The 27,366-nt window shown below is 37.0% G+C and overlaps 1 protein-coding gene across 5 annotated transcripts in view; it reads right to left on the reverse strand.

Moving 5' to 3' along the window:
• ppm1bb (protein phosphatase, Mg2+/Mn2+ dependent, 1Bb) overlaps positions 1–5,529 on the reverse strand; it is a 36,192-nt gene extending 30,663 nt beyond the window's left edge. For 4 of the 5 annotated variants that reach the window (XM_057357905.1, XM_057357902.1, XM_057357904.1 and 1 more), the window contains exon 1: positions 5,159–5,520. The gene's annotated coding sequence lies outside the window, so the exon portion shown is untranslated. Of the gene's footprint in view, positions 1–5,158 lie in introns of all 5 variants that reach the window. The other variant, XM_057357903.1, reaches the window with a different exon arrangement.
• Between the last annotated feature and the right edge of the window lie 21,837 nt (positions 5,530–27,366).

Below are 27,366 nucleotides of genomic sequence, written 5' to 3' on the forward strand. Positions count from 1 at the left end.
ATTTCACCTAGGTAAAATGACATTCAACACGACTTCTACTTGTTTTTAAAAATTCAAAATATAAAAAAATGAATAAATCAACCAATATATGCGATATATATCTGATCGAGTTCTTTACTAACACAAAAAACTGCAAATACATATACATCTTTAGAGTAGAATTCACTAATAAGATTTTTAAACTTTTTTATTGAAGTTGCAGCAAAAATCAACCCACTTCTTTTAATCCTACAGACACAAGATAAAGACAATTTATTTTACATTTCAGAAAAAATGAAATAAAGCAATGTTATTTTCATTAACGGCAACAGACGAGAATAAAGTTGAAGTATTTTATTGTTATCTTAGACTTTTGTGAGATGAGTACAAAAATGAAAAAGGTAAATTAAGTGACATGTTTAGTTATATTTTATTATTTTTACTTCTTTTAAGTAACAGAGTTATTCAATTTAAGAGTTGTTTGGGAAAGAGAAGATTCTGTAATTTAATACAGCTTGGAGAACTGCATTTAGGGAAATTTGGGGAAATTGTAATGTTCAATCGGAAATCGGAATCGGCAAAGAAAATTGCAATCGGTGCATCTCTAATTTGTTCTCTTTTCATCACAATGCTGGTGCTCAAACATGCAAAGGAGAAGTTCCTATGAGAACAGAACAGGAGACGAAAAAGACAAAATGAGCAGAAAAAGCAGGCAGCTTTCTATTAGGGCTGCACGATATCGAGAAAATATGTGATTTTGTTGTTGAATATTGCGATAACGATATTTCTTGCAATATAACATTTCCTAGGGAAATGCTATTTTTATTAGTTATTTTTTTATTATTTATATATGTAATTATCATACTGAAATAAACAGGTAACAGATATTCTTCTGATGTAATTAAATCTAATTCAGGCTAAAAAAAACTACAGAGGAAGAGGCAAACATTTAGACTTAACACTACAGTGTGTGTTCAATTCAACAGGACTTTTATTTTGACGGGTTTTCTGGGAAGGCTATTGTTTGCCAATTGTTTCACTCAAACAGTAAAGCGCTCGTAAAATAAACTCTCAGAACAACTCTGGAGATGAAGTTCATGTGTTCATATCCTCATTAGGCATGTGCCCGGTTAACCGCGGTTACCACCAAATCCTGCTGAAACCGAGCTGGCTGCGATAATGCAAGGTATCATTTATTTTATTTATGCGTAGCCTGTCCGTGAAGCACGGCTCTGGGATCAGTAGGAATGCTGCTCGATCTAAAAGCAGTGTGAGTTTGAGTCGCTTATAACGTGCATTTGAAAAAGCAACACCCGTCAAACATGATAATAATAAAAAAAAATAATTATAATAAAAATACCTGAGGAGGCTTGAGGATCGGTGATAAAAACATGTCCTTAGGCATTTCCTACTACTAAGTGTAATATGGTCTTCTTCTGCAGTGCGTATTTGGAGTTTCTGCACGAGAGCACCCTCTGGCTTTCGGATGCAGCAGCATTTTACCGTACTTCACTCACAAGTTGTGCATAAATCACGTGATATATATTTTCGGTTAACCGGGCATATGTCTATTCCTCATACAGTGCAGCACAGATAAATCCTCGACCATCACCAGAGTTGAATGTTAAACTGTGCACATAATTCACTCAGACACGCAGAACAGCCAGATGACATTGAAATAACAGGATTCCGCGTTCGTATCTAGTTAAAGTACGTTACATGAACTCAGTGCAGTGCACTTTGATTATTGTTACGCACAAACAAGTACAACCACGACAAACGCGCTTCACACATACACGCAGCACTGTCTAATGCACATATTTGTATTATTCTACTGTACATATATGTCGTACTGTTGTTATTAATTTTTTTTCGAGGTACTTGTCCGGTCGGGCAAGTAAAATTCTCTCTCACTTGCCAATACAAAACATTCACTTCTCCCGGACAAGCGTTAATGTCGAGCCCTGCAAAATATTGCCATATTTCAGACGTAACGTACCGTTCTTTTTAGGCACAAGTTCGTCGCTGTCATTTTCCTCGCTCGTCTCTATTCCTCCCATATTTATTTTCCGCTCTCTGCTTTGAGCCGCTAGGTTCACCTTTGGGCCCGCGATCTAGCCAATAGTATAATAGCACCTACTTGGTGGGTATAAAGATAGTAATTTTCCGATATATCGCGCAGCCCTACTTTCTATACTCGACAGACAACGGAGAACAAGATCCTCATAAAGGAGTAATCTCCGGCGCAGCACCAAGACATCCAACAGAAGCACCAGAACTAATGCTTACCTTCTGTTAGAGCACAACTTTGAGCTGTGACCTGCTGTGTTAAAAATGTTTAGGCATGTCTTCCTAACCTCCAAGATAGCTGCATCAGGCAACATTCATGTATAAGAATGCATGGCACAAAAAATTAAGGTATGTGTTCAGAGTGTTATGCTTATTTGCTCTTTAAACAAAATAATGACTTCACATATCAATGAGAGTACTAAATATAAAAACTTAAATCATCACAATACACACAATTTTACTTAACAATGATACGCTATAACAAAATCACTATGAATATTCCATATCACAAACTCACAAAATAACTCACATATAACTCCACCACAAAAAAAGGCAGTAAATTAGGAATCCTTCATGAAACAGAGTACATAGAAAGATCTGGTGACTAATGTAATTAATGGCGTAGTATTTAAGAATGGTTCTTATGAAAAACCTTACAGTTGGAAGTTTTTTACTAGTAGAAATTCTAACAAGAGGACAGGCAAATACAGCAACAGTATTTTTGGAGAATTCTGAATCAAAGCCTACTAAAAAATAACTCATATAGCTGGCATCAGTCAAAGGTTCTTTTTAAGACATGACACAACTGCTAAATTCACAGTAAAAAAAAAATGCACTATGCACTGGTATGTCCACTGATATGAATCAAACCAACTGCATTTCTGTGTCTATTGATTTCTAATATGGTTGGGCTACTTAACATCCATTAGTGAATTTACCATCATTGCTTATCAAAGGCAGGGTGACTAACCATGCTTTTTATAGAACCTAAGCTACTGCTTATACTGAATCACCCATAAAGCCAACTCAGAAATAATTTTCAACCTCCGGCTATCAAACCATAGTTGGGTGATTCCATTAAAGTGTAAAGCAATGGAGCTAACCAGCTGAAATTCAACATGCAAACAGCAAGTCTTATTTTTTTTAGGAAAAATACTTAACTTATACAAAACTGTATGTCTCTTGTACGTGTAAAGTATGTTTATATATCCAAGAAAGCAATCTTCAAAAATGTGTTATATGACTTAAATAACAAGATCTAGACTATGGCACGATCATAACGTAAGCTTGAGCAGAAGTTGGATGTATTGTTAGGCCTGGCCTAACTAAAGCTCTTCTTTACGTCAGAACATCAGCACAAACAAGCGCATACACACCCTCTCACACACCCACACAACACAAAGAGGAGAGAAACGAGTTAATTCTGAGTCATTCTGAACACCACCCTGCCAAACCCATAAAACATACAAATATTCTCACCAGGAAACAACTTATACACGTTCAAACTCTGCCAATGACTATCATTACGATGCAGAATGTGATGATGCAAAATAAAGTGTCATATTAGGATATTACCTACACGTAATTTCAGCCTAATCTTAAATGTCACCGTAAACATTTGTGACGTCTGCTTTATTTTGCGAATAACTGATTACATACAAAGTTGTAGTCGAATGTGCACACACAGCAGCCACTTATCATACTCCACCTGTACGTAATAAAGGTAAGGAGGGGCTAAATACTTTCACAAGATACTTTCACAAGTATTTTCCCACAGTGCTAACCATTCCATTGAGATTTGGATAGCAGACTGGCGCTTAGTGCCAGTATTTCTGTGCCTGCCACAGATCTGAGCGGACTTTGAGGAAGCCACTGAGCAAACAAAGGGGTCACCTCATACTTTTTTCTTATGCTGTCAGTCCTTCAGACTTGACACTTGCATAGAATGCTGACCCTTCCTTTAGCGATGCAGAATAGCAATCTGTATCAGATGCACAAGTGCAAACTCAGCATTCTCCGAACTGCAGTCTGGGTCAAAGTTTCACACAGCGTTCAACCATGATGATAAAGAAAGATGTGAAGATGAGGCTAACAAGTAATGATCAAAGTCCTTCATCTACAGTTACAATCAGCCCTCTAATCTCTTTGCAGATGAAATCTGTGTCAAAGTTTGAGTTATTCTATTTGCAGTGCACCAGACAAGATATCAAACATCACTGTTGATGCATAAATACAGGCCATTTACAGTCGTTATTATCTTATCCACAAACCTGCAATAACTTTGAAGCAGAAATATACATTAATGTTTAGATGTGGTTGATGTTTGAAATGGGACACAAACTGTAAGTTAGATAAAAACGTTGTTAGCGTGTATAGGGCAAAAATTAAAGGATAGCAGAACCGAACAACAGTAGAAGTATCTTGAGCCATTCTGGGGTATCCAAATTTATACTCGCCATCCATTTGGCCTTGCAAAACAGCGGCAATAAGCTACACACGGTACAAACAGACAATGATTAATACAGACATTATGATGCCTTGAAACAAGTGACCAAACTCAGATATATTTGATAGATGGCATTTCAGCAGGGAGCTCTGGCCGTCCTTACAAACACCCAGAAATGCAAACGTAACTAGTAAACCTGAAACCAACAGTAGATGTGAGCCAACTGTAGGTTAAAAGACAAATACTAAATCTTAAAACACGTCACTTTTGAAAAACAAATAGAGGAGAGGTAACAAGAGCCGATGTGATTACATAATCCAATGAATTTTTACTAACACGCAGCCCAAACCGATTGGGATTATTTCTGACGCGCGCTTGTTTGTCTGTCGCTCGCGCTTAGGTTGCTGCTGGACAAACAAAAGCAATAAAAGTCAAAACCCACACACAATGAGAACAACGTAATGTTTCTTTGTTGTACCCAAACGTAAAGTGGGCGGTTATGTCATTCTAATATCGTTATTATACCCGCGCTTGTGTCAACTCGCTCGTTACACAACAAGCCCAGAAATACATTAGCAATGAAATCACGCGCAAGATCGCGCTGGTTAGCTTAGCACAAGCTGCCGTCGAACAAACCCGAGGCCCGCACGTCCCCATACTCACATTTCCAGAAATACCGTGAATGTCAGCGTTCCTTTCCACGTCGGTCTTTAGGCTGAGGTTATTTTTCGGGGTCGATGCGTTTTTGTCTTCCTCTTAAAGCAAAAAATCAGGGTGACTTCACGTGAGAACCGATCATTCCGTTTACGGCGATTCTCTGCTTTGATAGCGTGAATTTTTGCGCATGTTTAACGCCAACGCAGCTGCCCTCGAACAAATCTATCGACTCTGTGACTCAATCTTACTAAGTATCCTATCAATACGGTATCATGGTATTAAATAAATCATTACACAGACCCGAATAATGAGCTTCTATGGGCAGGCCAAGATTTCCTTCGGTTCAGAGTCTTGTGCGTCTTGGCGAAGGGGAGGGGTTAGGTACAAGTGGCTCAATGATTGGCCAAACATCTACTGAGCGCGTTTGCTAATTGGATTACTTTGTTGACAGCTAAAACTACGGAGGGTAAATGCTACGATTTGATTGGCTTTCGTGTTGTCATTTACCGTCATCGGGAGAAATTACATTTGCACAAATTGTATCGTTTGGTTGACATGTTTGTTGATGATTAATATACGGAACCTTTGCAAGATTGCGGCAGTTGTTGTGCACAAGTTCTACATTTATAGTCACTGTGATGTGGATTACACTATTACATTAACAGTTAGAAAAATAACGTAATACATTTGAAAGTGTTGTGTGATACTATGAAATAATACAATTTTAGTGACTGGTAACATTCTTTACAAAGTAACGTAAACGACGACTCCAATTAGCATCACCTAAAGGCAACCTTTACATGTATGTCTTAGTGAATGTAACTAAGTAAATAATCAACCAGAAGTAGGCTACAATACAATAGATGTCAACTTTCAACTTCGTTGAACATTCAACTTTACGAAAACACTTCTGCCTAAACGCTTTTTTTGGACACAAATGCCAAACTGTCTGTTGCTCTGTCTACTGTGTCTACATCATACTGCGGTTAACAAACCACAGACACGGCCACGAATGCCTTCATGAAAGCCGAATGGTTAACAGTTTTTTATTCTAAAAAGACATAAAATCATTGGCTGCTTTACAGCACCATCATGTGGTCACCAGTAGCCTGCCTCTTTACTGTAGCGACTCTCAGCAGGGAAATAACTAGTCTGGTCATGTCAATGAAGATTATCTACTACAAAACTACAAATGACTAAACTGATAATTAAGAAATCGTAATTTTCAGGTCTGGAATATTAAAATAAGTTAACAAAACCTTAAAAGGGATACTCATTTCTAGCGCAAATATAATGCTCAGCTCCATGGTATTTTATCAGCTAGAAATTGGTCTTTGCGAGTCTATAAAGCAGTGCCAATGGGCTCCACGAAGATTTTGGAATATGAATTCATTTTATTTAGCTGTATTGTTTAAAATAAATAGCTGTGGACAAATCAATAAGCATTAACAGTAACCATTAGAAAATGGTTTTCAAATTATCACAGACATGCATATCACAATAAGCATATTGCAATTAATGGTATATTGGGTTATTTTTAATGTATATTAAACATTAACATAATCAAAAACAATTTTGGACCATTTACCATCAATTTCTTTTGTAAGCCATTAGCCAATGGGCTCTATGGATGCGTGACTTCTGTACTGCGTTCAGCCCCTACAAAACGATATCTCTTTAATACCGCGTGGGTTATATACATGTTGCTGCTGATTGGGCTGACATTCTTGACACACCCACCAAACATGAGAAAACGTATCTCAAACCTCAGGCTTGTTTGAGATGCACCTTGCCTCGCCTGAAAAGAAGACGAGAGTAGGAAATAGGCGGCTGCAGTGTGGGGAGGAGTGAAAACAGCGCAGGCAAGACGGACACTTCCCAAATCGCGCTGTCGAGTCGACTGGAAACGTCAGCAATGGAAAAGATCGCGTTCACGTTTTTTATCGCATTTTTCTTGGGCCAACTGAGTTTAAAAGTGAGAAATGTTCTAAATCGTATATTAGACAAACTCTCAACATGTCAAGGCTGAACGAAAGAATTTAGACATGTTCTTTGACAAACGAATGCTTAAACTAAGTTAGAACCTCCTATTTCAAGTTTCCAGTTTACCCCCCCCACCCAAAAAAAATACATTTCAAAATTGTATGTGATATTTATCCTTCTGGGGAGTTCCTATTGTGTAAATTCTGTAACTCATTTCCAGAAAACACAGACCCTATTTTTTCAGAGCATATTTTTCTTTAATTCCTGGACAAAGTGCAATAATTGTGGTTAAATGAGTCAAATGTTGTGAATTTAACATGTCGTTTATAAAAAATGTAATATGGAAACGGTGAAAAAGGTCAAACTTTGTTTTAAATATTAATAACTTACTTTTGTTAGCTAAGAATTTAATTCCCAAATGTATTTTTTTATATTTAAGAATTATTTGGGACAATATTTAAAAATGCTGTCAAAAGCAAATAATAAAAAGCTGGAGTTTTGTTAGACTTATTCGATAATATAAATCATATTTCTTGTTTTGAATTTATTAATATGGATGGATTGAACATTTGGATTTTTTTTCTTTCTTTTTTGTCTTTGTTGTTTTGTTTGTATTATCTTTTATTATTTTTTCTCGTCTGTTTTTGAATGTAAACTGTATACCATCTTGTTTTGTAATGTTTTTGTTATACTTTAATAAAAAAGCGCTTTTTATCACAGATGAAATCTATGCAATTGAATTGCCACTACTTTTACATCAAGGTGGTTATGAGGACTATATATTTCACATAGGTGTGTTTTTTCCACATATAGATCTCAAAACCTAGGCTACTTCAGTTAATGGACTTATTAATGGAACACTTAAGAAAAAAGATATCAGCTGACATTCTCGCCCAATGAGCATTTAAGCTGTGTCGTCAGCAAGTTGTTTCCCATCATGTTTTTCATCAGCGCAGTCGGTGGAGAGCAACTGCGCCCGACTGAAGAATCCGATACTATGGCGTTCCAAAGGGTCCTAAAAAATGACTTTGCAGCACACACTGGTCTCACTGAACGTCTCACTCCACGTCTTAACTGTTTTTGTATTCTGCTATTTATTGCATTGAATTCAAGACGCAGACGAGACGTTGACGTAACGCAGACGTCACGTAAATCACGTGTGGCCGTGAAGCGTCTATGCAGACGTCACGCGTCATTCACTTGTAGCAGTCAAGTTATTTGTTTTCATTTTTGCTAAACACGTATTGTAACACGCTACTCTACACGGCTTAATGCAGAGTGTCAAGCGCCTACTTCGTTAACTTTCACTTCACTCACTCCTCTCAATGAACGTGACGTCTGCGTCTGTCCTAGGAACTAATGTTTACGTGTTGTTTCCTTGACATTCTGTTAATTGTGTTGCGCACTGGTAAGGATCAGCTGTCAATCATAGTTTATGCTGTTTGTTATGCTTTGTGTAATGTGTTTGTGCAATACATTTAAGTCCAGAACCATTTTATATCTCATTATTATATGTTGTGCATGTTATTGCTGCTTTCTGATGTTTATATGGTTCTGATGCGATCGATTATTGCTGCTGAGTTTTCCGATATAATCATTGAAAACGTACATCATTGTCCATGCTGTAGCGTTGCATTCCTAGGGAATTATGTAATTGTTTACAGCAAGATTATTCAGCGCACTACTATGTTATTGTTAACTCCATTGTGACTTTTGATTTGTTTGATTTGTTTACATGCAATTGTTTTGTTTTTAGCATTTGTTTTTTTCTGCAAAGCTCAGCTTTAGCATCTTTATTTTATCAAACATTATTTTACTTATTGTTTAATGTGTATGTATTTGCAAGGTTTTACTGGTTTGCTGGCACATGTCATATTATTGTATTTGTGTTTATTGTATATTTAGTGTTGAATATAAGTTGTGGCCTCGCGGATAGCGATTCGGACTCGTGACCAGAAGGTCACTGGTTCGATTCTCAGGACCGGTGGTTAACGCCTGACATCTGCCTTTTTATGTAACTGATTTAAAGATATACTATAAGATGTATAGCTTGCATGTACTGTAAATCGCTTTGGATGAAAGAGTTTGCCAAATGCGTAAATGTAAATAAGTTAGGACCAGTCTAACAGAAAAAAATTGATGACTAACTTTTTTTTGGTGTAGGTTGCAATTTATGCAACCTACACAAGACTTGAAGAACGCTGAAGATCAAATTAAATAGTATGCTGTAATTATGGTTATAGGTAACATAAACTGCACAAAAACTGCACTACTGCATGGATCAAATAAACCTTCAACAGTGGGCCAGTGAGATGTTTAAAGTTCTGCCTTTGACACGGCTTGGGGCCATCATTTATGGAAATGAGACTGATTTTGACAATTTATGGTCCCTCTTCTTATTGTAGTCTCCCTTAGAATATATCACAGGTTTGTAAAAAAGGCGTTGTGTGCTTTAATTGGAAAGTTTACTGTTTTTTATTTGCTGCTGGAGGTAGGGCTGACAGTAAGTTTTTTGTTTCTTACCGCGGTGAAGACGCAACAAATCATGCGGTTTGGCGGTTAATCGCACCCAACAACACACCTCCACAAATATACCATTTATAATATTTTTTTTCAGAGTGCAACATAAAAGAGGGTTTTTCTCTGCAGAAGCTGCAGAAAGAACAACAGGGTAACAATATAAACGCACTTGAAACTTTGAATAATTTATCGTTTTTAACAGCAAATTATCATTAATATTATACACTATTAATTAGGCTACATTTATAAAAACAACCTTTTTCAAAGCGCAACACAAAAAGGGAATATCGGGCTAGCCTGTAGTACAAGTGTTCGGCTGTTGTACAACTACTGGTCCGCTTTAGTGAATCGGCAAGGTCTTAGTGTTTCGTGCGAGGAAAACCAACATGTTCACTTTGTCTGGTTTTAGCAAGGCTCTTAACTAGCGATGTGCACGAATGTTCAAATACTGGATCCGCAATAACTATTCGAATAAAAATGCTATTCGAATATTCATATTTTTCATAAGAATAAAAACTGCGTCACCACAGGGTTAAGTTACCTCTGCAGAAGACCCTAGAGTTGTCACGTCTTATTTAACACTTCTTCCCTTCATCTGTAATGAATTTATAATATACAGAAAATATAAAAAAATCATATGTTCCTAAATCTTTGTTCAGATCGCAAGCTAGTTTAAATATTTTAAGTTTACACACCGGATGCTCGGATCGCATTTTATGCTCGGCTCACATCACCATATTAAAATGTTTTAAAAACGTGAGCCACAAAATTCGTTAACATTACTTAAATACAGAGGTGGGTAGTAACGCGCTACATTTACTTCGTTACATTTACTTGAGTAACATTTTGGAAAATATGTACTTTTTAAGTAAAATTAAAAGTGTGTACTTTTACTCTACTTGAGTAAATTTCTAATAGAAAATCTGTACTTTTACTTCGTTACATAACTTACATTGCGTGACGTTCCTTCGTTCCTTCATTTTAAAATATGCTTTTTAAAACGCGTTGTTTATTTCAAGGTTGTCGTCTCTTTTTACGGGCATTCCCGAGTGATCGATTCTTTTGAGTCGATTCTTTTGAAAGCATTAATTGAACAATGGGCAAAACCATTTGAATAGGCTAATGAATCAGTTCAAATGATTTGTTCAGTTCGCAGCACGATCTGAATCATCTGAAGCAGGATTACTCACTCCTCGTAGCGCGAAACTTAAGAACACGCAGAACACAAAGAGCGTTGGATGAAGTGGATATTAATCTATATCTATACAATCAAAACTGCAAATGTGTCATATTGTTTGCCAGCAATGATAAATGCCCGCCATATGCGCGCACCCGCGCGACCTGTTCGTCAGACACAGCAACATGCGCGTTACCTGTCAGACACAGAGACGTGGGCTTGCAGAAATATACATTTGAAGAACAGAAGGAAGAAAACTTGTTGATGGGCGTGTGGTTCACTGTTTACTGTTTGTTTACAAGTAAGAGCGTTTCACAACACACACGTGACACAACACGAGAAAACATGAGCTTTGTTCAAAAATGTGTATTTCATTTAAGAGAGCACTGCAGATGTTCTAGATCATCTTAGGAAATGCTCTGAGTTTAGTTATGCTTTAGTTTGACATGGTCTATTATTCTAAATAAGTTGTGTAAACTACATTGACATCAGGACTAGATGAAATTTACAGAAATGCTTGTCTCTTCTGTGTTTGTCTATTCTTTAGTCTCTCTAGTATATTGCAAAGATATCTGCTTATGATAATTAAAAATATTGATTAAAATGTAATATTAAAATATTGGCGTTAATATTAATTTTATGTAGTAGGCCTATATAATCAGATACAAAGTAACTAAGTAACTAGCTACTTGAGTAGTTTTTTCATTGCATACTTTTTTACTTTTACTCAAGTAATTTTTAAAATAGTGACTTTTACTTGAACAGTTACTTTACTTTTACTTGAGTAAAGATTTGGCTACTCTACCCACCTCTGCTTAAATATGAGTTGTAATAAGAATACCAACGTAATATTAAATGATTCATTTATTTATTTCCATAACTTGTTCAGAGCGGTTGTTATATATATTAGGCTAACTAATTCTGATTTAAACAACTTGAAACATTAAAATGTACATTTCACTGCAACTAATGTTAATAAGTTTGGCCTTAGCATAAGACTGGTACCTTTTACCATTCGCCTGTAAATAAATTCGCATGGATGTTTTTTTGTTTGTTTGTTTTAAAACGCGCTGCAATTCCATAGTTAGGCTACCTTAGTTGATTTTATTTATTGATGCAAATGCAATGCAAAGCTAAACAAGACAGACACAGACCATGAAACGACAAAGAAAACAATATTTATATGCCGTGGTGATCAACAGGATTAGTAATTCTTCCTCAGATGATGATCACGTAATAAACAAGCACTACAATGGCTGCGTCTTTGTTTTTAGGATCAATTAACAGTCGGCATGGAGGTAAGGCTGTTTACTTCATTTATTATTAACATTATAAACAATAAAGCCAGATATTCTTGTCAGATCTGGGTTTTGTTACCGGGAGTTAGAGACGAGCAGCGCGTTTTCTCCACTGTCGGCTTGTTAACCGTCGACTTGTTGAACAGACTTTCACAGAATAAAATAGACCTATATGTTTGTTTTTCTTATCAAGAACATGTAAAACAAAATAAACAAGATAACCATATATCGTTGTGTTTTGTTCATTTAGTTTTGTATGTCTGGTTTTTGTATGATTGAATTTCAAACGTTGCTAATCTTTTCACCATTAAAAAACCTATATGCAGGATATAATATTAGTGCGTTATGAAAAATGTAAAAAATTACGTCTTTATTAATTTAATTTAAATAAACGAATATTCTTTTTTTTATTAGCTCAAATATTCGAATATGAAATTTTTGAAAAATGCCCATATCCCTAAAGTTTATTTAATTGTGTTTGTTATTGTATTCATTGCTAAACTGATCCATTTTTGTTAACACAAAAGTTAAAAGCTTAGTAGAGAGGTGGGTGCCAATTTATTTTCTTTTGTTCTTGTTCTCTCCTGTTAGTAAGGAAGGTAGGGTATTTTGCTGTATTTTGGTTCTTTTTTATTGTGTTAGTATAGCTAGTTACTTTCCCTACTAGGTAGAGTGTCTTTTGTTTATTATTTTGGCTTAACCCCCCTCTTGAAGCTTGAAACCCTTCAACAATTTTGTTAATAAAATAACTATTTTGCTTCCTTTGACATTTGAGTTTTTTTCAGATCTTTTTTTTAATTCAGTGATCTTAAGTCTTGCAGCTGACACACACACACAACACCATTTTTATTCTGTTACGTGCCTCCTTTTGAACCCTAGACTTATGGGGGTCGTAACAGGTACAGTGCCAGTGTCTGCATGGGAGAGGTGGCAGCAACGCAGAAGAAGGTAATGTCATGCGATCTTCTGAAAAGTATTAATTGTGTTAAATTATATTTTTAATGTTAAATAACCTCAAGTTAAAAGCCTTAAATATAGAGGCATTTAGTTGCTAGTTTAAATAAAATCTTAATTTAAGATCAGTAAAATTCATGCGAACATGTATTTATTACTTGGCGGTGTGTTTATTGCTTTAACTAACAGTGGCAAACAGAAAGTATACAGTTATTTTCTGTTAATAACTGTTTACATGTAGGTGCATGTCAGACTTACATTAAAGTTAACAGCCAGTCGGGGGCGCTTGATAGCGCTTCACGAAACTCACGGAGGTGGAGCTGGACTAAATCAAGCTCCATCCGTTTTGCGCTGCAGACGCAGATGTCACGTTTAGCAGGCGCAGACGTCACGTTCATGCAGAGGAATGAGTGAAGTGGCAGACGCAGACGTCACGTTTAGCAGACGCAGACGTCACGTTCAGCAGACGCAGACAGTGAGACGAATGTGTGCTGCAAAGTCATTTTTTAGGACCCTTTGGAACGCCATACGATACAGCCACCTGGCCGTCGCGAGAGTTTTTTGACACACGTCAGCATGACATCAGAGCAAGGCGGACGTAGCTCGGATACATTTACCGGCATGCATCTCGCGCTGATCATCGGTGATCGGTTCTGCGCAGAATTTGGCCATCTCAAACGAACCTACTTACGTAAACATGACAAATACATTTTCAATTGTATGTTTTGATAACATTCTAAATTAATTTATTAATTGGTTACTTATTCACATTATTGCTTATTTATTTTCTATTAAGCCAGCTATTCAAGAATAAAAACGTTTAATGCAGTGCATTTTCTTACTTAAGGTAATAAGCCATATTTTGTTGTAGATTTATATGTAGTTGTCTCTGTAAACCTGAACAACACAGCTTCTGTATTATAGAGAAATATTAAATAACAACAACAACATACAGTATATGCATATTAAGAAGTGTATACAGAAGAATATTGTATACAAATAAATAAATATACATAAGCAGTTGCATTTACGTCATGACAAATGAATGCATTACAAACATAAGTATCTATTGCATAATGCTTGGGTGGCATATCAACATATGAAATACAGAACAATAAAAACCTGCAGCTCCAGTCCCAAATAACTACAATGGGACAACAAGTGGTCGACTTCACGCGGCGCTGCACAGACTGATCAGCGGATGACAACAAAGTACCGCGAGAGTGATTAGAAAGCACCGCTTGCTCTTTCCGGTGTGATGACCTCAAGTCTGTCCCAAAAAGCACTCCCATATACCCTTGTGGACTCGTGCCTAGTGCCCTGTAAGTCTTCCTGACGTCACCAAGTGTGGACTTGGAGGAGGTCCACAAGACTAGTGATGGGAAGTTCGAGTCATTTTTGCGATTCGGATGTTTGAATCTCGTTCTGCAAAATGAACGAATCTTTTTTCGAGTCATTTCGTTTATTTCGTTGAGCAGAGTTAAATTAATGTTGCATCTTAATAGCCAAATTACCCCATAACGTTTATTTATGCTAGTTTTGATCAGATATATAATAAGAAATAACTTATATTGTAGTTAGGGACAAGTTATGAGAAACAGTTATTTATTATTTCCTGACAGCATTTCTGTAAAGTTATGTATTTATAATTCATAATTTGTACAGTCATAATTCTTTGCTGACCCATTGGAGCTTTGACTAAACTTCTATTTCCTTAAGACAGTCATTTTGCTATTACTTATAGGCTAAAAGATCAGATATATAACCCTTTTTTTTGCAGAAACAAAAGAAGATCTTCTGTTTACAGTCTATGAAGAAATATTCTATTTTTCATCAGTACTCAGCAGTGTTTATGTGAATCAGGTGGCATATTTTTATGTTAGGTGGCAGGTCTATAGCATTGTAAGTGGGGGGGGCAGACTGTAAATATTTGACCTCAATGTATATGTTGTGGTCTGTAAGAAATGAAAATGAGAGTGTGGCTTTGTGTCTCGTCTCCGCTGCGACATAATCAAGCCCCAGATTTATGAGCAACCCGATCCCTCTTGAAGCTTAGTGATGTAAACAACTCAGATCAGGCCACAGATTTAAGAACATGTACCACTTGCACTTGGTACTTGGTCAAAGAAGATTAGACATGACAATTTTTAATTTGTCCCCGAATCCGTTTTATAAGACGATAATGCCTTCGCTGTCTTTTTTTAGCAGTCTGATATTCTTATGAGAAGAAGCCAAATCAGGGTTCGAGCAATCAGAGGGATGAGAAACACAGAGATGAAGATCATGTGAATCACTGGCACTTTACAAATTAAACTGGTGAGTATTTACGAATCATTCAAAGATGCTGTTGTTGCTCAGTGCTCGGGTGATTTTTTTTAAGATCAGTGAGGGTTGATCACATTTTAGGAAGTTTAATATGTCTTACTATATACTGTAGTCAATCAACCTATGGAAAGACTATAAATAACTTAATGGGTAGCTTAATATTTTAATACACACTGAACTTAAGTCATTGGAGAGCATACATAATTAAACAAGCATATATGCGATCGAGATTAAATTTGCTAGGTTAATAGAACATGACAAACACAAATTGGGAAAAAGTTGCATATCGAAATATCAACAAGATACTAGTTTTAAGACATAATATAATTTCATGTTTATTGTAACAAATTTTTGTCATTGGATACACATAAGTTTTATAAGTATTTACTTTATCTATTATTTGTAAAAATAACTAGAAATATTTTTAAGCTTAAAACGCTCTGCTTTAAGCAGGCCGGATTAGATTCAAGAGGACACAATGCAAAGTTAGACTCATTTATAGGACGCCATAACAATGGCAAATAAAGTTGTTAAATTAAGCCTAGGGTAATGATGAACATCTATGTTTCAAGGATTACAGGATACATTGACATAGTTAAAAACTAGATACAAAGCTAAGGTATCAATATCAATACCCTTAAAATCTACCCATGACAGATAACAAATATGTGCACAAAGAGCTGTATTGTACTCCAAAATAATAAGCCGGGGTAATATGGTTTATAAGAACACGCAGACAGTCAAAAGCGGAAATTCAATTACACGGGAACCAGGAAGCATAGAATCGATTGACCTTACCCTGTATGTATTCCACTGATATCAATGCAACACTACCTCACAATTAACACGTTTTAAATTTCGTTACTATCGCCATCTCCCATAATTCAACACAAACACGCCAGATTCACAAAACTGTTCTTAAGAGAAAATATAAGAACTTTCTTCAGATAAATTACAGAAAGTTCTTAAAAATATTCTTAAATGCAATTCTAAAATATTTCCATCTTCATTTTTTCAAAGACTAAAAGGGCAGGGCAGTCTTTGTCAATGATTATACTACAAGAGTAATTTGTCCATTTGTTAAACTTTATTTGTGTAACAAGCACCTCTCGACTCACGTTATTATGTAAGCGTGTAATGTGTTACAGTAAACGACATTAACAAGTATTATAAGTATTATTTAGCATATATATTATGACATCTTTTTTTTAAAAACATTTTGCGATGTATGTAAAAGCACTGTGGATTACCAATATTTAGCCTTCATTATTAGATAAAGGCAGTTACTGATCAACATTATATCAATATAAAATAATTCACAATTGGCAAGGAAACACCACCAAATGTAAAAAAACCTCTAATCTTTTAAGATTTAAGACAGCCACGAGGGTATATCAACTCATTATATTTACAACAATAAAATCGTTCTCATTGACATATTTTCAGTTTCTGTTGTCAGTTCATGACGCGACATCATCTAACAACTTAGAATAAAAAGCGGTGATTTCGACTATTTGTTCTTTCACACAGCCTCATGGTAACCATGTGCATATTTACCGACGAACTTTGTTCATATTTATATATCCAAACAGTCGATAACAGTAAGCGGGTTTCCATCACTCTGGTTTTATTCGTATTTTGAAGTTTCGCATCAGACACGAGTGATGGAAACGCCAAATTTCGAATTAAAAACCCTTAATTCGCAAAAAAGTTTTTAAGATCGCTTGAGGTGGTTTTTCATTTTTGCGAAAAAGGGTTAATGCGAATAATAGGAGATGGAAACGCATTTGCCGAATAAATTCCTCCAAAAACTCACGTAACTGCACTATGAGACGGCGTAACCTGACTAACCAGAGTACTGATCTTGTTACACAGCATCAGAAATGTTGTGATGGTCATTCTTAAACGCCTGAGCAAAGTCGTCAAGTATTTCTGTAATTGCCTCTTAGAACTATCAGGACTATGTTTCCCGAACAGCAGACATCCACAAAAGCAGCGCATTTATTGTGTTTTCTAATAGTCTGTTTGCGCAAGTATTATTATATATGAAAACTATTATATTCAGTAGCTTCTCTTACTTTTCTTACTGTTATTTAGTGCCAGTTTATTAGGAAGTGACTAGTTGACTAGTTGAATGGAAACGGTGCTTATTCGCAAATGTTTTATGCGATATTCCAATTTTGCGCATAAGCTAAATTGGCAACTTTGGATGGAAACCCGGCTAGTGACAGGTTGTTGGAAACGCTGTTTTGTACTCATTTTATTGACGAGTTACATATGGTGCTGCTTCTTCCTGCCGGGAAAGGGAGACCTTGCGCTCGCTGGGCAGCACTGGCGATATTTTCCCACTGAATGAAAGCTAAGGTTTATCCAAGAAGTCGCTAGATTTGTCGCTATGCGCTTCTTCTAAACAAAATCCGATTAAATCAAAAGACAGACTTCCTAATTTAGAAACACTGTTTTGTGTGTGCACCTCCGTGTGCGCGGGAGAGAGAAGCGCACGGCAGAATGAATATGGCGTAAACGCTGTTATGTGAAAATGTTTTCTCTTGCCTGGGCCCCAAGCGCGCATGGGCCCCTGGGCCTGTGCCCATAAAATGCACAATTTGGTAATGCCGGGCCCTCGCCGACTTGCATTTAAATGTGATGTCACGAAGTATTAAGGACAGTCATAAGTCAAATGCAATTGTATAATAGATGAAGTTTACGTATCTAATACTTAAACATACACAGCTTAACCATAGAGATGAATAAGAATTTGTTTTCTTTTTTCTTCTATTTGACGTGTAATGACAAAATCCCACCACAAACACAGAGCGCATGCGCTGCAGAAGTGAGGTTATAGCCTGTGCCGCCATGTCCTGAGACGCCCATGATAGCTTATCTTGTAAAGTTGAATCTGTGATCCATGCAGAGGGAATTATTCAGGCCTGGCATGTATTTAAACATCGCAAATCTCTTAGGGGCCTTCAACATTTTCTTAGCCCGCATGAGCAGGAGCTGATATCCGATGAGTTTTTCATTAATAAGACTGGACTTAATCGCAGCATAAACAGGAATAACAAAAAATGACTATGACAATGATAATCATATTTCAGCAAGGATAAGGCGAGGAGGACACGAATGTAATCCAAGCTGCACATTGTGAGGATCTAAAGCCCACACATACACACAAAACTGCTAAATGCTGTTCAACAATTAAACTCTATAATGAGAAATAAAGTGTCTCATTTATACAGTAGCTTTTACCAGTGTTTTAAATGATAAATATGGGTTGCAAAATAAAAAGTGTGTCCTGGGGAATGAAAAGAAGGTATAAAAAGTGTTTTGGCAATTTTACTTTTTATGTTATGAGCTCTGGGAGAAAAATATAATTAAAATATCAAATGAAATGTAATGCCTCAAACCTCTTATTGCAGACTGTCATTTCTGAATAGTTGTTAGAAATGTTTTTGTCCACTGCCTGGCAACCAAATAAAACGGTCGAGACATTTAACCTTGCCACTTTGCACCAGAAACTGTGAGGCTGACAAAGACATAATTGCAGCTCTGGTGCAGATTTCTATTTTGGGTTAAATGTGAAAGGAGATGGCTTTAAACCTGAGTTTCTTCCTTAAATTCTCACAAAAGCAAGATCAATTTCTTGTACACAGAAATGTGACTAACCATTTAATATGCACGGTTATGTTTATGAGGGGTAATTCTATATACTGTAAAAAAAATATTTTTTAATTTTAAAAACCTGTAATTTTATTGAATTTTACAGTTTTTTTTTACAGATTTTCATGCATTTGTAAAATATGCTCAAAAACGTAAAATTACAGAAAAAAGCAAATTTACAAGAAAAAGGGAAAATGTAATTTTACAGATAATTTTTTTCATTTTACTGTTTATTTCTGGCGCCCCTGCTGCTGGAAAATTTCCTTTCTCTGTTACAGTTTATTTTTAAAAATACAGTCAAACACCGTAAAATGACAGAAAATTTTCAAATTTGTAAGAAAAACAGGGGAAACATGTAATTTTACAGGAATTTATTTTTAACGGGATTTATCAACAGGATTTTTTTACAGTCTACATTTAAGAAAACAGATTCTGAACTTTCGGACCAAATGAATAATGTTCTCATGCTTTGTTTTGCCTAAGTGGAATGTTTCAAAATAGTGAATATTTCCAAAAACAGTTCCCATCAACCCAAGCGAATCCTTGAATGATGATGAGATTATGATGGAGATCATTTGCATGCTGTAACAGGCACTGTTTTATGATGAGGAGTGGCACGCTCTCTCGCTTTTTCATTCCCATCTATTATGCAAATGAAGGACGGCTTCTTTTTCCAGTTGAAACAATGAGAGCGGGCACGGAGGGGGGCATCATCTGGGTCATGCTGGGTTTTCCAGCTCTCTCTTTTGTTTGGTGTTTGGCACAGTCTTACTCTATCGTAGGGTCATTAAACAGTAAAGTAGAACATGCCAAAGCTCCGGAGTCGAGAAGGATGAGCGGAGCGAACGAGGTTTGCTGGAGCTCTGCCCAGGTGGTTGAGTGGATGGTTAGAGATCACTCAATTAGCACATGTAGAATTGCATTTAAATCAGTGCTGACATTATCAAAGAGAGCTGCACAGGACGGCTTGTACGACCCTGTGAGCTGAGTGGGTGAAAGTGTGCGGTTCTGATCTCTGGAGGTGGCAGAAACGGCGATGGAGGTGGAACAGGCTCTGATGCTATTAACCCTCGGCCTCTGGGTTCACAGGCTGCCGCTGACTGGACCCATCTCTGTGTATGTACATAAACCCCCACACACAAACAAGCTCAGTGAGGCACATTAAACAAGGGTGACAGGTCTGCTGGTCGGCAGCCAGGCTAATGGCTATGCCGCCTGAGAACATAATGCTTTGGCTCTATGCAGAGTGTGTGAAATGCTCAAAACGTTCTTCCATTACTGTCTGATTGAGTAGCAGTATACAGAAGTGTTAAGACTGTCGGGCAGAGCAACATGGAAGAGAATGCAAACAGACTTTTGGAATAAAAACCTATAATTGAATATGATTCTCTCATGTCCTGTTATAATGAAATGTCTGTTTTTAAACGTATTTCAGTTTCACTGAAACAGCCTATTTAAAGTGAATATGGAATATTAGAAAACAAGCAAAAAATATTAAAGGGACATTTTAGGTTCATAGTCAAGGTAACTATATCTCCTATAATATACATGTATGAGTGTAAGATTTTAGCTTTTGTATCTTTCTGTGTTTGGATCATCCTTCAATATTTAGTAGCCAATTACAGTTGGATGTTGTGAGAGATGTCTTCTGCAGAGCTCTGGGAGCAAGAGACACGAGCACCAAAGTGTAGTTGTATCAATCTCATTTATTTTCTCAAAGTGAATAGTTCATATAGCGCAGAACAGGGCGTTCCTGAAACTGCTTTAAGCAATCACCTTGATTTAATCACAGAGAGCATTTGATTCAGTTACAGAGAGCATAAACATCCTTTGTTACAGAGTCCAATAGAACAATCTGATACTACCTTAAGCAGTCAATCTGGGTATAGTTACATTCCAATATCATATATTACAGAGTTCAGCACTTTCTACAACATGCCAACCTCAACAGCAGTTTTCCATAGGCATTATGGGGAACTGAATAATCGAACAATGAGTCATTGATTCTGATAATGAAATACATTTTTCAATATATAAGCAAAAAAAAGAGAGAAGTGATTGTGTGTGAGTGAATTCCTAAGATAAAAGTCATAACTCTACAATAATGGCTGCTATTTAGATATACTCCTGCAGGGGGCAGAACTAAACCTTTTCAATGAAAGCAGTTACCTGCTAAACTAAATGAGTGACAGTTTTGGAGAAAGTATGCAACACTTTGATTTGGTTTTCATTCTTCCTCAGCAAATAATAAGTGTGTATTAATAAATTAAATAATGTCATACTTTTTTGAGCATTTTAGGGTCCTTCAGTTTCTATGTCACCTGTTACAGTATGTATTTTAGTATTTTAAATGGGATGCAGCAAATGTGTGTGGGTAAAGATATGAAGAAACAGGAAATGACTATAAATGAGAATTATATAAAATAAAATATGAAGAGTTAATTTGCAACAAGTCAAACAGACAAACTCTGTTTTTAAAGTGGCCATAACTCAGGCAGTGTATGCATATCTCATTTTAATCTTGAGTACTTACAGAATAGTATCGCACTCTTCAAATAAGCACGTGCGCACCAATTGCCAATAAAACACAGATATATGACTCAGTTTCACTTACCGGGTTCATGTCCGCCATATTTTAGCGCTGGAACGATCTCCAAATCCAGCGTTATATAACATACATCACTGAAATGTCGTGAACAAACAAACACACCTCAACTTCTCTCACTATGCAAGCGTAACGAGCTGCAGGTGTAGGCTCACAGCGCAGCCAACCTTGACGCAGCGCAGCCAATCTTGATGGTAGGCGGGTCTTCCTATCGCTCGTCGGTTGACATGTGGGCGGGTTATTTCTTTCGCCTTGCCATGCGCGTGCTTTTCCAGGAGAATTGCCCAATAAGGGAATAAGAAAAGTTGTTACGGAACAGATTTTCATGTTCGAATAAAACTTTCCGAAACCTGGGTATGCATTGACGTCACTTTCCCCTGGGTGGCAAAACACCCAGCAAAATCGCTGAGAATAGGAGAAACAAATAAACCGGGACTAAAGCATGCAATTATTTTCTGAAATTACAAGCAGCCGGTGATCCTTACGACTTCCCTATGACTTACAAATGAATCAGGTGTTCCTGGACACTGAAATGTTTCCTTATATTGTATGCAGTCATTTTTCTGAGTTTTTCCACGCAGGGGGGCGCGCTCCGGCGTGCTCACGTGGTGTTCACGTGGTAAAAGTGACGACACGTCCATACCCTCTATACGAACACTGGGGGAGTGTATCGAGCATAGAAATACTACGTCATATGTCCAACTCGTTTTTTGACAAGTTGGCCATGTCAAGCATGAGAAGACAGCATGTTTAACATTGTAAAGAAGTCGGAATGCATGAAACACTGTTGCACATCCCCTTTAAAAATAATCATAAAACATGTTTTTTTTATTGTTCTATCATGTTTTGAGCTATTATTACTTCAAAACAACCCAACTGCAATTTGATTGGTATTACTTGGATGCACAATAAAAAACATGATTTTTGAAAATGTTTGAAAGGGGAGTTCAACAAACTCATAATATACATAGATAACTTAGTAAACAAAAATATATAGAGATGATAAAATGTAGGTCCTAAGCAATAACACACTAGACTGTTGTAAAGAGCACTAGTCAACCCAGTCAGTTCTACTTGTTATCAGCATTCAAGGGTAAAATATGTTAATCATATAAACCTCAGGGAGACTGAAGATAGAGAGTGAGATCACCCATATGCTCATCACATCACTGGTCCACTGATTCACACCGTTAAGTTCCTCTGGGAGAGGACCCCAGAGTCACACCTAAGGGTCCAGGGCTACAAACGCAGTGCCTTGCCTAAAGTCAATCCTTAGGAGACTCTTTAATCTGGACAGTGGTAAATAAAGACCATGGGTGTTTGTACATGAACAGAGCCTCATGTATATGCATGGATGTACGGGCAATGGCTTGGTCCACCTCTTGTTCAGACACTGGAACATTTTAATGCACTTTGGTGAATGCAGGTTCAAGAAACTGCATCAGGGAGTTACACTGTTATACTGTGTTTCAGCATTTCAATGAAAGAGGTACTTGCTAGATAGTGACCTCCTCTGCTTTACAGTCTAAATATTCACCCCATGTTGAATAAAAGATGAATTTGCTTTTATACTCTATGGTGCCACTAAAATGTTTGGGGGGAAAGGGGAACCAGCAGGTATGTGAATTGAGTTGAAGCAGCAGTTATATGGAAGATGCCCTGATTGAACCGCTCTTGTATTTCACATGCTTCATACTTCATGCCCCTTCTACATCTCAATGGACTGCCCTCCGTTCAACTTTACACTAAACTATGAAAGGGAAGTGTACTGACCCACAACCTTAAACCCAAGTTGTTTTCTTTTGCCTAAAAACAAGCAATTTCCTATTGAATATCAATCTGTCCGCTGATTGAGAGAAGATGTGTCAAAAAGGTCAATGGAGTGCTGCTTGAGAAAAAGGCTTTTACAAAGACAGCCGTAAAAGCGCTTAAAGAAAAATACATGCTTGCTGATGTATCGTCCAGGAAACATTAAGACGTGGCAGGAAACAAAGGCAGGCAGGGAAGTGTGGACTGTCTGCGTGTGTGCTCTTTGTCACAAGCAATGAAACAACTAGCCTTCCTGACAGTCCGCAGTGGAGCAGAGCCTTCTGCCAGCTTTGTTCACTCATTTGAAGGCTCATCAAAATGCAGTTACCTCTTGTGGGCTCCAAGCCAAGCCTGCCAACACCACCTGTGGGGAGAGAAATTATAAAAACAAAACGACCCTCCCGCTCAGTATTTAGTGCTGTGTGGGTGAGTGTGGCTAATGTGAAGTGAATCCCCTGAAAGCGTTCACATTCACGAGGAATTAAATCACTCTTTATCCATCAAGGAAGGATTGGGTAGACCGTGTGTGAGAGCAAAACAGAGAGTACAAACAAAAAGAAGTCGATGTGGTTTTTGGAGGGATGGAGGATGAGGCGCAAGACAGTTCTGTCAGGAGTTAAATGGTTTCTGTGTTATAAGATGTGCTTATGCATAAGGACAAAAGTTGGTTGACTGTGCACACATATTGTGCCATCTCTTTTGTGTACACACACACACACATGCATAATTAACCATGCATACTAGATGTATTATTGCAAAAATTCACAAATATTTAAACATAATGTTGCTTCTAGGCAACAGCAACAGCTGCGTGATGTCACCAACAATCAGGATCCAACTCTGCCTCAGAGCAGCACTTACTCTAAAATGCACATAAGAATAAGAGTGTTGGAATGTGCGCTCACCATCATCTGAAATTTTATATACTCTTATTGTTCAGGTTATCGAATTGAACGTTTTTCAAATTAACAGTTTTTTTCAGTACCTGTCAGTGAGCGTAGCTTTCCAATGTACCACTATATTGTAATCACTGTAAGGATGATGATTAAAAAATATATTTTTCAGAAATTGTTCTCACAATAGAGCTTTTCTCAGTTTCTAATAATATGTAATACAACAAAACCAGTCATAAGTAGCTTGGGTATATTTGTGGCAATAGCCACAATATAAAATGATCAGTTTTTCTTTTATGCCAAAAATCGTGAGGATATTGAGTAAAGATATTCCATGAAGATATTCCATGAAGATATTTTGTAAATTTCCTATCATAAATATATAAAAACGTTATTTTTGTGAGTGGATGCAGCAAAATCGCGAACAAAAATGGCGACTACAAACATTGCTTGCTGCTGCCCGCTCTTTGGGAATTACCCCCTCAAGTTTGGTAACTTAGAATTTCTGCTTTCCGGTTCATCTGCTCCACAATGTCATTACAGCGGTAAATCAACTGAGTGGCTCAGAGATGACATATTTTTGTATTGTGGGAATATTTTTCAGATAAAAGTATGATTTAATTATCAATATAATCAATAAGTGTTTTCTTTCATTAAATCATTAAGCTGTGTGCTTTTGTCATGTGCTTTCTATTTTACTCAGTGGAAAGTTACTGTGGCAAACGAAGTGAGACAGGATAAGTGGGGGTTGGAACCATAAATTTAACTAAGTCAACACACACACACACACACACACAAAGAGTCACACAGAAAAGAAATGTTATGAATCAATCCACTGCATATGTTTTAAGTATAATCATGAGTTGTGATGTGTTTTAATGAATCATAGGATTAAGAAACAACGCTACATAATTAAAAGCATTAGATGATTGAGTGTTTTCTTTTTACTAAAAGAATGTTAAGAATGTTGGTATGTTGTCCGGCCACAAGAAACTGTCTCTAGGAGACCACTCCCCAAAAGAAACTGTCTCTAGAGAACATTCCTCAAAACTAGCGACTGACCACAGGATGTATGTTGTGAGAAGATGTTATTTTGCAGGAACTAAGAAAAAGGACGGAGTCAGATAACCTGGTTCACGGTGATTGGTTGCCAGGGAGCAATACTCCCTAGAGACGGAGGAGGAGTCAGAAGATGTGAGCGACGTCACATACTGAATAAATATGTGTGTTTTTGAATATCTGGGTTGTTGGCTTGTGGTGGAGTGAGGAGATCGTCTGACAACCCAAAGCTTTGTTACTCCTTTTTACATCTGATAATAAACTTCTAATCGATTTTGGAGAAAAGTCTCTTTCAAATTTTTGAACATGCAGGACTGCCTAAAAAGTCCAACAGTATGCAAACCCAGGAAGCGAGTTAGCATTTTAAGACTTCCGGTTCCATCGCCCAAAGTCTGGGTTTTTTGGATGGGTTTTGGTAAATCGGCTGAAATGAGGTCTGTAGCTAACAAAACCTCTTAATATTTTCATGTTTTAATCTATGACATAAAACACACCAGTTATAACCTGCTTGTGATTTTTTAAACCTTTATTTTGTCTTTAAAATGACGGTTGCTAACAATTTGCTAAAAGCGACTACTTCCTATGGCTTACATCTCACAAATAATGCAACATAGGCACACATGTCTAAAATCTTTGTTGGGGATTCACTCACGGAGTAAATACCAGGGAAAACGTTTTAAATAAAGTTTGAGAAAGTTGACAGAGGCTTGGTGGGGGTGACGTTGATATCGAGAGACCATATTTTAGTCTGTTTATAGCATCGTTTTAGCTTTTTACTTCTGGCGATTGTATTTAGGCTTCAAAAGAAACACATATTGTGTTAATCTGTTAAGATTATCCCGAAAGACAATATGTGTAAACATCATGAACATTTGTTAATTACAGATCTTATTTTTTGCGATCTTCCAAAAGTCTATGGGAAAAATGCATAGACTTTCGGTTGAGGGAACCGCGCGGCGCTTACTTCCCGGGTTAGCCTACAAAAATACATAATCTCTGAGCCACTCCATAGAAAGTGTTAAAACAAACCTGTTTCTTCTACAGCGCCTCTGATGGACAACTTTAATGGAGATTTTCTCAATTATTTTGATTTTTTGCACCCTTCTACAGCGCCTCTGATGGACAACTTTAATGGAGATTTTCTCAATTATTTTGATTTTTTTGCACCCTCAGACTCCAGATTTTCAAATATTGTATCTAGGCTAAATATCCTAACAAACAACACATCAATGGAAAGCTTATTTATTCAGCTTTCAGATGATGTATAAATCTATATTTCGAAAAATGTACCCTTATAACTGGTTTTGTGGTATACGGTCACATATTGCTCAAAATGGGGTATATGCACACAGAGCGATGACGTCCTTCCGCCAAAATCTCTGCCAGCTCTGTTATATCCGGTGCCATAGGGAACAATGGCGTTTCTCTTCAGGATGCGTTATCACTTGGTGAAAAATCCCCTTAGTGCAATGAGAGCAGAAGAGACCTAGCTGGCAGAGATTTAAGCAGAAGTACGTCATAGTCCCGTGTACATATACCCTATAGAGAATGTGAAGCTGACGTCACGCTCTATGTTGCATGTTGCGCCGCCATCTTGGGAGGTTAATACTCCACTGCTATTATTGTTTTGATATGTACCGTTACTTGTTTTGTTTGATATATGGAAAAATCAAAAGTGAAAGAATCAGGGGCTTTTTCTGAACAACTCTGCGTAAATGCTATTGCAGTTTTTAACACAGCAAGATCGACCTACCATAGTTTTATTTCCTTATCAAACAAGAAAAACAAAACACTGCATTGAACGCACTAGCAGCCATCCTCCCAAGATAGCGCAACATTCAACATGGTGTGACGTCGATTAACAAGCTCTTTATGCATGCATGACTTCCGCGTTTCACAGGAATAACCCTAGGCAGCTTCCGGTTTGGGAG

The sequence above is a fragment of the Triplophysa rosa genome, linkage group LG18 (genome assembly GCF_024868665.1).
Source record: "Triplophysa rosa linkage group LG18, Trosa_1v2, whole genome shotgun sequence".
NCBI classification, from domain to species: domain Eukaryota; kingdom Metazoa; phylum Chordata; class Actinopteri; order Cypriniformes; family Nemacheilidae; genus Triplophysa; species Triplophysa rosa.